At 48.2% G+C, this 8,399-nt stretch overlaps 1 non-coding gene across 1 annotated transcript; it reads left to right on the forward strand.

Moving 5' to 3' along the window:
* The first annotated feature begins 3,346 nt into the window (after window positions 1-3,346).
* TRNAP-UGG (transfer RNA proline (anticodon UGG)) lies at window positions 3,347-3,418 on the forward strand. Its single transcript has one exon. It is a non-coding gene; the product is annotated as a tRNA-Pro (tRNA).
* The last annotated feature ends 4,981 nt before the right edge of the window (window positions 3,419-8,399 follow it).

Below are 8,399 nucleotides of genomic sequence, written 5' to 3' on the forward strand. Positions count from 1 at the left end.
GATGAACCTGTACATGGGAGATCTGGTATATTCCTATAGGGCTCTTCAGGGAAGGATGAATATGGGAGATCAAAGGGATTCCTAAGCAGCTGGGTGGGGAGGGGTGGGCCTGTACATGGGAGATCTATATATTCCTATAGGGCTCTTCAGGGAAGGATGAATATGGGCGATCCAAGGGATTCCTATGCAGGTGGGCGGGGAGGGATGGACATGCACATGAGAGATCTGTATATTCCTCTTCAGGGAAGGATGAATATGGGAGATCCAAGGGATCCCTTCACAGCTGGGTGGGGAGGGATGGACCTTTACAGGGGAGATCTGGTATATTCCTATAGGGCTCTTCAGGGAAGGATGAATATGGGAGATCCAAGGGATCCCTTCACAGCTGGGTGGGGAGGGCTGGACCTTTACATGGGAGATCTGGCATATTCCTATAGGGCTCTTCAGGGAAGCCTGAAAATGGGAGACCCAAGGGATTCCTATGCAGCTGAGCGGGGAGGGGTGAACCTGTACATGGGGGATCTGTTATATTCCTAAAGGTCTCTGCTGGGAAGGATGAACATTGGGGATCTGTGAGATCCATGTAGGGCTCAGTGGGAAGTGAGGAATATGTTCAATCCTATGTGTGCTATTCCTATACGGCTGTGCTCGGAGGGATGAGCAGACACATAGATGTGAGGGATTTCTGTAGGGATGCACGGGGAGGGATGTACATGCTAATGTGTGCAAATTCCATTCAGCTCTAAATTGAGGGATGAACTTATAAACGGGAGATCTCTAGAAGAATGAACATATACATGGGAGATCTGTGGGATTCTCATGGGGGTGGGGGGAAATGATATATAGTAGATGTGGGGGATTCTTAAAGGGCTCTGCGGAGAGGGATGAACCTGCACAGGGAAGATTTATGGGGTTTGTATATTGGCTCATCGGGAAGGGATTAACCTGTTCCTGAGAGATATATGGGATGAGGCCTATATGGCTTCGCAGGGAGGGATAACCCTGCACATGGTGATCAATGGGATTCCTATACAGTTCTGTGTGGAGAGATGAGCCGATAAATGACAGATATCTGAGGTCCCTTTGCTACCTTTGCAGGGATGGAGGAAACGAAACACAGGAGATATGGGGGATTCCTCTAGGGCTCTGAGGGGAATGGTGAGCCTTTAAACTGAAGATCCTTGGCATTCCTATTGAGCACGACGGACGGGATGAACCTGGGCATTCCTATATGCAAGATTCCTATTGGGCTCCACGGGGAGGGGTGAATCGGCTCCTGTGAGATATATTGGATGATGCATATGCAGCTTTGCCGGAAGGGATGAACCTGTAATTGGGAGATTTGGGGGATTTCCATACTAGATTTGCAAGAAGGGAGGAAACGATACATGCGAGATATGAGGGATTTCTAGATGGCTTAGCTGGGAATGTTGAACCTGTACACTGGAGATCCTTGGGATTTCTATTGGGCCCTGCGCAAGGGATGAACCTGTGCATTCCTAAATATGCGATTCCTATACGGCTCTGCAGGGGGGGATGAACCTGTAGATGGGAAATCTGGGGGATTCCCACACTAGAAAACCTTCATCTGTGGGTATTGGGCTCTTGGTGGAAAAGCGTGGAATCTGCAACAACAAAAAAAAAAGGAAAGGGTCCCTGTCATGCGGATTGATACCTCTTAAGTACTAGGCCGAAGAAGAAGGCCGTTGAGGTAATGAAGGATTATCCAATGAGGAGATATAGTGAGGTCAACGTTCAGCCGCTAAACACTGGGGACAATTCCTAGCAAAACGTTTGACAGCAAAAGAAAAGTGTATTCTAAAAATGGGAAAACTCTCAACGAAGGTAGAGGAGGGAGGAGGGCAAGGCAGAATGCATGAAGTTCTGGGGCATTTGTACCGTGTACCTATTCCCCCCTGCCGCTTACGCTGCTTTGCACCGACCAGGCAACCATTAAGGGCGCTTCAGGTATAGGCAACGAGTACATGGGGATAGAGGGCACACTTGCCCCTGTTCTCCTCAAACAATGGGGGGGCAGGAGTATTATGTTGCCCCGTGGAGTTTCTACAACCACAAACCATGAAATATAAAAGATTCAGTGACATGCTCTTCGATATCACTGGGCGAAGCAGGGCTTCTGGCTCCTCCCGTGCTGGGCTCGGACGTAATAAAGCTTAGTACACAGCTTGCAAAATTAGCAAGTGTTGCTCATTTCAAAGAGGGAAGGCTGCATCATTGTCCCCTTAGCCTTGATTGGGGAGGTGTGTGAATGGGGGACCGGCTTAAGCGGTTTGCGGGCATGGGAGAGGTAGGGAATACTAAAGCAGAATGTTGCAGACACACCTCAGCAGGTTAGGCGACTGTTGCTGAGGGGTTATATTTAGACATGCCATGCCTGTAATGCTATGGCTTTCTTCCATTTACTGCTGCTACATGTGCTGTAAAATGTGTGCTTTGGCTCTGGAGATGGAATTTGTGCCGTCATAGCGAAAATAAAAATTTCGTTTTGGACCCCGTTGCGAAAATCAATAGTTGGCACCCAAGAGCCCATGTAAAGAAATGTGTAATCAGAGCTCTATCTCCAAGGACCGGCTCGCTGCCCTTATTCCATTGAGATCACCACATTAGGATTGCGATGTGTACATGCTCTGAGCAGCCCCAGTCCCTTATGCTGCACTCAATGGACTTGGAGCTGTGAAAGATTCCACTCCCATCTCAGCACCTTGCTCTATGTGGGTCTGCTTCTTGGTCAATTGGTATGATTGTTGCTTTGGGTGCGATAGGGTTGCGGCTTCAAATCCTAAACTGCTGTTGTTTTATTGTGATAGAAGATTTAAATCTTGTGTTTATTTCGTATTTGGAAAGAGTCAAAAAAGAAGTGAGGGCTCGTCCGGGATTTGAACCCGGGACCTCTCGCACCCTAAGCGAGAATCATACCCCTAGACCAACGAGCCACTGCACAGCTGCTGTGCATAATTTCATAAGACTCTCAGATCCACTTTTCCACAGACTGGAGCAGTATCCTCTTATTCATGTTTCAATCGCGCAGTGCAAGATGCTAGAGATCATGGAGAGGATCAGGCAGGGATGGGCATCGTACAGAGTCAGAGTTGCTTTCAGCAAAATGACACCTCTTTTTTCAAAACTGTGTACATAAATTAACAAAACGGGCAATGTCTTTCCACCTCTAAATTTAATAGGAGGGTGAACTGATATTAACGATCAGTTGTGATTGCAACACAAAACTCCCATTTAATATCATGCATAAATGAACAGTAAAATAGGAAGCAGTGCTGATGTGGCACGCCACAAGGCTGACTGCTCGCTCATGGCTCTGCTCACAGCTGGCTCGTTGGTCTAGGGGTATGATTCTCGCTTTGGGTGCGAGAGGTCCCGGGTTCAAATCCCGGACGAGCCCCCTTTTGTTTTGGATACATTTAAACGCTCCTTTCGCACCCTGAGCAACAATCACAACCCAAGACCAAGAAGCCATCTATGAGCAGTGGCAAACTATCACCCAACTGCAGGAAGGATCGACTGAAAAGCGCTCATATTTTTTTCACATCAATAGAGGAAGGGCAGTAAAAAACACACGCGAGAAAGATACACTGAAAAGGCGTCATATCAAAAACGAGAAGAAGAGCGTGTGAGTGGTCTAAAGACGTGGGGCTTGCAGGATTAAGCCACTACAAAGATCTCACGCAGTCTTGGTTGGACAGGGGCATGCAAACAAATTATGTAATAGTTGTTCCAAGCCCTCGAGGTCTGTGAGTGCCTCATTTGGGAGGGGAGGAATTCACCTGTGTGTGATTCTGACCCATTGTGTGCAGGTGAAAAAATACGGATCCAAGAACGGGAGGAGGGATAAACCTGCTCCAAGGGATTCCTATATAACTCAGTGCGGAGGGATGAACCACTACACGAGAGATCCAAGGGATTCCTATACAGCTGGGCGGGGAGGGGTGGACCTGTACATTGGAGATCTGGTATAGTCCTATGGGATTCTTCAGGGAAGGATGAATATGGGAGAGACAAGGGATTCTTATACAGCTGGGCGGGCAGGGATAAGAGATCTTATGTTCATATAGTGCTCAGTGGAGAAGGATGAACATGGGAGATCTGTGGGTTTCCTATACAGCTCGGTGGGCTGGAATGTACCTGTACATGGGAGATCTGCTATTTTCCTATTGGGCTCTGCAGGGAAGGATGGACATGGGTGATCCGTGGGATTCCGATACAGCTGGGAAGGGAGGGACGAACCTGTACATTGGAGATGTTATATTCCTATAGGGCTCTGCAGGGAGGGATGAACATGGGAGATCCAAGGTATTCCTATCCACTTGGCAGGGAGAGTTGAACCTGTACATGAGAGATCTGTTATATTCATATAGGGGTCTGCAGGGAAGGATGGACATGGGTGATCCGTGGGATTCATATACGGGTGGGCAGGGAGGGATGGACCTGTACATGGGAGATGTGAAATATTCCTATGGGATTCTTCAGGGAAGGATGAATATGGGAGCGCCAAGGGATTCCTACACGGGTGGGCAGGGAGGGATGGACCTGTACATGGGAGATGTGTTATATTCCTATTCTGCAGGGAAGGATGGACGTGGGTGATCCGTGGGATTCCGATACAGCTGGGAAGGGAGGGACGAACCTGTACATTGGAGATGTTATATTCCTATAGGGCTCTGCAGGGAGGGATGAACATGGGAGATCCAAGGTATTCCTATCCACTTGGCAGGGAGAGTTGAACCTGTACATGAGAGATCTGTTATATTCATATAGGGGTCTGCAGGGAAGGATGGACATGGGTGATCCGTGGGATTCATATACGGGTGGGCAGGGAGGGATGGACCTGTACATGGGAGATGTGAAATATTCCTATGGGATTCTTCAGGGAAGGATGAATATGGGAGCGCCAAGGGATTCCTACACGGGTGGGCAGGGAGGGATGGACCTGTACATGGGAGATGTGTTATATTCCTATTCTGCAGGGAAGGATGGACGTGGGTGATCCGTGGGATTCCGATACAGCTGGGCATGGAGGGATGAACCTGTACATGGGAGATCTGGTATATTCCTATAGGGCTCTTCAGGGAAGGATGAATATGGGAGATCAAAGGGATTCCTAAGCAGCTGGGTGGGGAGGGGTGGGCCTGTACATGGGAGATCTATATATTCCTATAGGGCTCTTCAGGGAAGGATGAATATGGGCGATCCAAGGGATTCCTATGCAGGTGGGCGGGGAGGGATGGACATGCACATGAGAGATCTGTATATTCCTCTTCAGGGAAGGATGAATATGGGAGATCCAAGGGATCCCTTCACAGCTGGGTGGGGAGGGATGGACCTTTACAGGGGAGATCTGGTATATTCCTATAGGGCTCTTCAGGGAAGGATGAATATGGGAGATCCAAGGGATCCCTTCACAGCTGGGTGGGGAGGGCTGGACCTTTACATGGGAGATCTGGCATATTCCTATAGGGCTCTTCAGGGAAGCCTGAAAATGGGAGACCCAAGGGATTCCTATGCAGCTGAGCGGGGAGGGGTGAACCTGTACATGGGGGATCTGTTATATTCCTAAAGGTCTCTGCTGGGAAGGATGAACATTGGGGATCTGTGAGATCCATGTAGGGCTCAGTGGGAAGTGAGGAATATGTTCAATCCTATGTGTGCTATTCCTATACGGCTGTGCTCGGAGGGATGAGCAGACACATAGATGTGAGGGATTTCTGTAGGGATGCACGGGGAGGGATGTACATGCTAATGTGTGCAAATTCCATTCAGCTCTAAATTGAGGGATGAACTTATAAACGGGAGATCTCTAGAAGAATGAACATATACATGGGAGATCTGTGGGATTCTCATGGGGGTGGGGGGAAATGATATATAGTAGATGTGGGGGATTCTTAAAGGGCTCTGCGGAGAGGGATGAACCTGCACAGGGAAGATTTATGGGGTTTGTATATTGGCTCATCGGGAAGGGATTAACCTGTTCCTGGGAGATATATGGGATGAGGCCTATATGGCTTCGCAGGGAGGGATAACCCTGCACATGGTGATCAATGGGATTCCTATACAGTTCTGTGTGGAGAGATGAGCCGATAAATGACAGATATCTGAGGTCCCTTTGCTACCTTTGCAGGGATGGAGGAAACGAAACACAGGAGATATGGGGGATTCCTCTAGGGCTCTGAGGGGAATGGTGAGCCTTTAAACTGAAGATCCTTGGCATTCCTATTGAGCACGACGGACGGGATGAACCTGGGCATTCCTATATGCAAGATTCCTATTGGGCTCCACGGGGAGGGGTGAATCGGCTCCTGTGAGATATATTGGATGATGCATATGCAGCTTTGCCGGAAGGGATGAACCTGTAATTGGGAGATTTGGGGGATTTCCATACTAGATTTGCAAGAAGGGAGGAAACGATACATGCGAGATATGAGGGATTTCTAGATGGCTTAGCTGGGAATGTTGAACCTGTACACTGGAGATCCTTGGGATTTCTATTGGGCCCTGCGCAAGGGATGAACCTGTGCATTCCTAAATATGCGATTCCTATACGGCTCTGCAGGGGGGGATGAACCTGTAGATGGGAAATCTGGGGGATTCCCACACTAGAAAACCTTCATCTGTGGGTATTGGGCTCTTGGTGGAAAAGCGTGGAGTCTGCAACAACAAAAAAAAAAGGAAAGGGTCCCTGTCATGCGGATTGATACCTCTTAAGTACTAGGCCGAAGAAGAAGGCCGTTGAGGTAATGAAGGATTATCCAATGAGGAGATATAGTGAGGTCAACGTTCAGCCGCTAAACACTGGGGACAATTCCTAGCAAAACGTTTGACAGCAAAAGAAAAGTGTATTCTAAAAATGGGAAAACTCTCAACGAAGGTAGAGGAGGGAGGAGGGCAAGGCAGAATGCATGAAGTTCTGGGGCATTTGTACCGTGTACCTATTCCCCCCTGCCGCTTACGCTGCTTTGCACGGACCAGGCAACCATTAAGGGCGCTTCAGGTATAGGCAACGAGTACATGGGGATAGAGGGCACACTTGCCCCTGTTCTCCTCAAACAATGGGGGGGCAGGAGTATTATGTTGCCCCGTGGAGTTTCTACAACCACAAACCATGAAATATAAAATATTCAGTGACATGCTCTTCGATATCACTGGGCGAAGCAGGGCTTCTGGCTCCTCCCGTGCGGGGCTCGGACTTAATAAAGCTTAGTACACAGCTTGCAAAATTAGCAAGTGTTGCTCATTTCAAAGAGGGAAGGCTGCATCATTGTCCCCTTAGCCTTGATTGGGGAGGTGTGTGAGCGGGGGACCGGCTTAAGCGGTTTGCGGGCATGGGAGAGGTAGGGAATACTAAAGCAGAATGCTGCAGACACACCTCAGCAGGTTAGGCGACTGTTGCTGAGGGGTTATATTTAGACATGCCATGCCTGTAATGCTATGGCTTTCTTCCATTTACTGCTGCTACATGTGCTGTAAAATGTGTGCTTTGGCTCTGGAGATGGAATTTGTGCCGTCATAGCGAAAATAAAAATTTCGTTTTGGACCCCGTTGCGAAAATCAATAGTTGGCACCCAAGAGCCCATGTAAAGAAATGTGTAATCAGAGCTCTATCTCCAAGGACCGGCTCGCTGCCCTTATTCCATTGAGATCACCACATTAGGATTGCGATGTGTACATGCTCTGAGCAGCCCCAGTCCCTTATGCTGCACTCAATGGACTTGGAGCTGTGAAAGATTCCACTCCCATCTCAGCACCTTGCTCTATGTGGGTCTGCTTCTTGGTCAATTGGTATGATTGTTGCTTTGGGTGCGATAGGGTTGCGGCTTCAAATCCTAAACTGCTGTTGTTTTATTGTGATAGAAGATTTAAATCTTGTGTTTATTTCGTATTTGGAAAGAGTCAAAAAAGAAGTGAGGGCTCGTCCGGGATTTGAACCCGGGACCTCTCGCACCCTAAGCGAGAATCATACCCCTAGACCAACGAGCCACTGCACAGCTGCTGTGCATAATTTCATAAGACTCTCAGAACCACTTTTCCACAGACTGGAGCAGTATCCTCTTATTCATGTTTCAATCGCGCAGTGCAAGATGCTAGAGATCATGGAGAGGATCAGGCAGGGATGGGCATCGTACAGAGTCAGAGTTGCTTTCAGCAAAATGACACCTGTTTTTTCAAAACTGTGTACATAAATTAACAAAACGGGCAATGTCTTTCCACCTCTAAATTTAATAGGAGGGTGAACTGATATTAACGATCAGTTGTGATTGCAACACAAAACTCCCATTTAATATCATGCATAAATGAACAGTAAAATAGGAAGCAGTGCTGATGTGGCACGCCACAAGGCTGACTGCTCGCTCATGGCTCTGCTCACAGCT

Source organism: Ambystoma mexicanum, chromosome 12 (genome assembly GCF_040938575.1).
Source record: "Ambystoma mexicanum isolate Mex_15411 chromosome 12, UKY_AmexF1_1, whole genome shotgun sequence".
NCBI lineage: Eukaryota > Metazoa > Chordata > Amphibia > Caudata > Ambystomatidae > Ambystoma > Ambystoma mexicanum.